This window comes from Ailuropoda melanoleuca, chromosome 3, assembly GCF_002007445.2.
Source record: "Ailuropoda melanoleuca isolate Jingjing chromosome 3, ASM200744v2, whole genome shotgun sequence".
Classification (NCBI taxonomy): Eukaryota; Metazoa; Chordata; class Mammalia; order Carnivora; family Ursidae; genus Ailuropoda; species Ailuropoda melanoleuca.
The window spans coordinates 73471111-73476168 of record NC_048220.1 but is presented as its reverse complement, the minus strand read 5'-3'; the positions used below and the strand labels follow the sequence as shown (position 1 = coordinate 73476168).

Sequence of the window (5058 nt, the reverse complement as noted above, 5' to 3'; positions counted from 1 at the left end):
CCAGTCTCTCTTATTTAATAGACTCATACCTATTCCAACCTCTCTGTAGCTACTCAGGTAGGTATGACCATATAACTAATTTCTTACTAATAAGATTCACGTGATTAGACAAGATATGGGACACTTCCGTACTGCTTTCTTCTTAAGACACTGCTTGCTTGCCTTTCCCCTTCTGCTCCCTCCCCACCCCCACCTGCTGCTGCTGCTGCTGCTTCTTCTTTCTGGCTTCCCCCTGACTGGGAAGTGGTAAGAGCTGAGCAGTCTCCTTGAACCCAGAGATGGAAACTAAATTTAAAGTTGGCTGAGCTGCCCTGACAGCCTGGGAACCTACATAAATTTGGTGACAAGAATTGCTAGACCACTCCACTCCGGCATGTCATATTAAAGAAAAGTAAATTGCTGTCATATTTAAGCCACAATATTTTGGGGTCTCTTTGTTATAGCAACTCATAGCTGTTAACCATATTACAAATTATTAATTATTAATATTATTACATATTATTAAATGGAAACTTTTTTCTATCATACTGAAGCTTCATTTTCTCAGCTTTATACCAAAGAAAATAGTTTCCATTTTTATTGTGCATTAGGGTACACCCTAGAAATATGTCATGAGAAACATTTAAATATTACTTTTAATGATGAACTAGAGGATTTTATCAAATTTTTCAAATCATATGCAAACATTATTATTCATTGTCTGTTGAACTTAAATTATAATAAAACAAAAAGCCAGCCATCTTAAAGAACAGGAACTTTCCTTATAATCTTTAAAAATATCCTCTATTTTCAAGACTCTGCTCTCAGTTTCCTCATCTTATTTCTGTGTGGAAATAAGATGGCTCAAGAATTGATCCTCAGTTTCAGACTCAGCTTTTTCTCATGTTTTAGGAAAATCTCGATCTTGGGTAGGAGATTTGAAGGAACTCCAGACCAGCAGTCAAGTATTAATTAGTAGCACGGTACCGCCTCTCAGCATCAGTTCAGTTCATTGTGTTTTTATGCTGAAATCCAATATCCATCATTCTTTCTGTCTCTGGTATTTGCAGTATTTTAGAAACTAAAATGGTAACAAAATACTGTGAGATGGGACTGCCTTACTTAAAATTGCCAATGACCTCTGTCAGATTACATTCCCTTGATTCAGATTGTATGACTCAGTGCTTGATTTGCCTATTAGAAATCCTCACTCTTTGGTGATTTTTCCCCCTGTCTGGGTCTTTGTTATAATCTGTACCTATTGTCTTTTACTTAACATGAGGCTATTATTATCTCTACTGTCTGGTTTTGTCCCCCATTCCAACCCAGTGCCTCATCCTCTTGGCTGAAACATTTCTCATTGCTTTTAATATTCCCCTGTTCACTGGATTCATGCATCAGGAGTGATAATGTCCTGAGATATGTATACCATCAGTGAGTGTCTTTAATTTGTCTCTGCACTCTATTTCTTTTCTTCTTTTTCATAAGTTACTCATTTTTTTTCCTTTTATTTTCTGCCTCTCTCTCATCTGGCAAGGCTGGCAGTCAAACATCTCTCCTCTTATTTCTAACTTTATGTGTATGGACATGTGAGCTGTGTTGACCATTAAGAGACCTTCTTCCATTGGGAACATCACTTGATCCAAGGATGGGAAAATGGGCTAAGAAAGGCCTCAATATTTTTTAAGAGATTGATATAGTTGCTAGAGAGAGAGTTTTTTCCCTTCCTTCTGAGATCATGAGCAGTAAAGGCATTTAAATCTGGAGATGCTAATGGCCAAGAAGTGGAGAAAAAATGGGTACCTGATAACATCTTTTGAACATTTCCACTAAGATTTTTTTTGCTGTTGCTGTCAATAAATATTCAATAAATTTGACCTGGTTTTCTTTTGCTTGCAAGGAAAGTAGTCTAGACCAAGGGTTACAAACTATGGTCTCACCATCTCTTTTTGTAAATTGTTTATTGAATCACAGTTACATCCATTTGTTTACATAGCACTGGATTTTTTCCCCACTACAAAGGCAGAGTTGAATAGATAGGACACAGATTATATGGCCTGCAAAGCCTAAAATATTTACTATATGGCCCTTTACAAAAAAAATTTGCCAGCTTATGACTGCTTTTGAATAGACTTTCCTAAAGGAACTTTTTATTTTTAAACAATTTAAATGTTTTCAAATAGAAGGTTTTTTTTTTTTTCCTTTTTCCATAAGCACTGTGTCTTTTCTGAAGTGGACAACCACAAACAGACAAAAAGCTCTGGCTGCTTTTTTGAAGCGGGTCTGCCACCAGAACACAGGTGTTGTGCAAACCACTCTAAACCTAAACCAAAATGGGAAAGGGAAAAACTCACATCAACTTTGCCTTCATTCAACGCGTAGACTCAGGAAGTCTGCCACCACTGGTTATCTGATCTACAAATGTGGTGGGATTGACAAAAAAACTATTGAAAAATTTAAGAAGGAGTCTGCTGAGAGGGAAAGGGCTCCACCAAGTATGCCTGGATCTTGGATAAACTGAGAGCTGAACGTGAACATAGTATCATCATGAATATCTTCCTGTGGATATTCGAGACCAGCAAGTATTATGTCACCATCTTTATAAAAAACATGATTACAGGCACATCTTGGGCTGACTGTGTTGCCTTGATTGTTGCTGCTGGTGTTGGTGAATTTGAAGCAGGTATCTCCAAAAATGGGCAGACCTGTGAGCATGCCCTTCTGGCTTATACATTGGGTGCAAAACAACTAATTGTTGGTGTTAACAAAATGGATTCTGCTGAGCCACCCTACAGCTAGAAGAGATACAAGAAAATCGTTAAGGAAGTCAAGACCTACATTAAAAAAAATAGGCTACAACCCTGACACAGTAGCATTTGTGCCAGTTTCTGGTTGGAATGATGACTACATGCTAGAGCAAGTGCTAACGTGCCTTGGATGAAGGGATGGAAAGTCACCCGTAAAGATGGGAATGCCAGTGGAACCACACTGCTTGAAGCTCTGGATTGCATTCTTAAACCATCTTGTCCAACTGACAAGCCCTTGCATCTACCCCTCCAGGACATCCAAAAAATTGATGGTAGTGGTACTGTCCCTGTGGGCTGAGTGGAGACTGGTGTTCTCAAACCTGGCATGGTGGTGACCTTTGCTCCAGTCAATGTTACAACTGAAGTAAAGTCTGTTGAAATGCACCATGAAGCTTTGAGTGAGGCTCTTCCTGGGGACAATGTGGGCTTCAGTGTCAAGAATGTATCTGTCAGAGACGTTTGTTGTAGTAATGTGGCTGGTGACAGCAAAAATGACCCACCAATGAATGGAAGCAGCTGGCTTCATGGCTCAGGTGATTATTCTGAACCATCCAAGCCAGATCAGTATTGGAGAGGCACCTGTGCTGGTTTGTCACGTAGCTCACATTGCTTGTAAGTTTGCTTAGCTGAAGGAGATAGATCATCGTTCTGGAAAAAAGCTGGAAGATGGTCCCAAGTTCTTGAAATCTGGTGATGCTGCTATTGTTGATATGGTTCCTGGCAAGCCTATGTGTGTTGAGAGCTTCTCTGACTATCCTCCTCTGGGCTGTTTTGCTGTTCGTGACATGAGACAGACAGTTGCTGTGGGTGTCATCAAAGCAATGGACAAGAAGGCAGCTGGAGCTGGCAAGGTCACTGAGTCTGCCCAGAAAGCTCAGAGGGCTAAATGAATCTTATCTCTAATACCTGCCCCCCACCCCCAGTCTTAATCGGTGGTGAAAGAGTGGTCTCAGAACTGTTTGTGTCAGTTGGCCATTTAAGTTTAATGGTAAAAGACTGGTTAATGATGACAACGTATTGTAAAACCTTCAGAAGGGAAGGAGAATGTTTTGTGGACTCTGTGTGTGTGTGTGTGTGTGTGTGTGTGTGTGTGGCAGTTTTAAGTTATTAGTTTTTAAAAATCAATACTTTTTAATGGAAACAACTTGATCAAAAATCTGTCACAGAATTTTGAGACCCATTAAAACAAAAGTTTAATGAGAGAAAAAAAAAAGCTGTGGCGGAAAGTGTGATTCTAAGGATGGTACCAAGCGGTAGGCAATTTTGTACTGTTGGTTTATGCTTGCATATACTCTGTTGATCTCTCAGCTGACTTACATCCATTCACCTTAGGTGTAATCAAGTTAGGTGTGCCTTAATAATTCTGTGTCTTACAACAGGCATGTGCTAGAGGTGCAGTTTATTTCTGAGGCGATAGTGGCCTTCTCCACCTTAAAATTTGTAGAGTCGATTCATAAACTGTATAAATGCATAATGACTTGACCCACCTCAACTTGTCCAGTAGGGGAGCCACTAGCTGTATGTGGCTATTGGTACTTGAAATGAGGCTAGTCTGAAGTGAGATACACCAAAGGCTCAAAGTACACAACCATTTTAGAGTTATCATGAAAAATAAAGGGTATGAAATATTGCAGTGATAAGTTTTTAAATATTTATTAAAGGTTGAAATGGTAATATTTTGGATATATTGAGTGAATAAAAATACATTGAAATTATTTTTTACTTTTTTTTCAAACTTAAAAAATGGACACTAAAAAAATAAATTTACATTTGTGGCTCACATTATATTTTTACTAAACAATGCTGACCCAAAATTACAGAAAAACTTAGCATGACTGAAGATTAAAATAAACTCTGATAGAATTTTAAAGTATCTTAAGTATTTTATTTTTGTAAGACAGGCAAAACCATATTTGCTATTTTTATGCTATTGGAGAATACTAGAGAATAGAAATAATACAAATCATGATGTTGGACATACTATTGAACAAATATATAAGTTGTGTTTTTGTTGATAAAATGTGAGTCCATGAAAAAATTACATGTGTAGGATTAATTATTAGATACTAACAGCTTCTTTGTGCGTGATTTTAAAAAATACTTTATGCAGGAAACATAGAGAAACATGCAGAGAGTTTGACAGATACTTTAAAAAAAAAATCCTTCTGGGGGCACCTGGGTGGCTGTCAGTTAAACATCTGACTTTGGCTCAGGTCATGATCTCAGGGTCCTTGGATCCAGCCCTGATTCAGGATCCCTGCTCAGTCCCTCT

At 38.2% G+C, this 5058-nt stretch overlaps 1 pseudogene; it reads left to right on the top strand.

The window, feature by feature from the left end:
* The first annotated feature begins 2312 nt into the window (after positions 1-2312).
* On the top strand, positions 2313-3676 carry LOC100477170 (annotated as a pseudogene).
* Positions 3677-5058: the final 1382 nt, after the last annotated feature.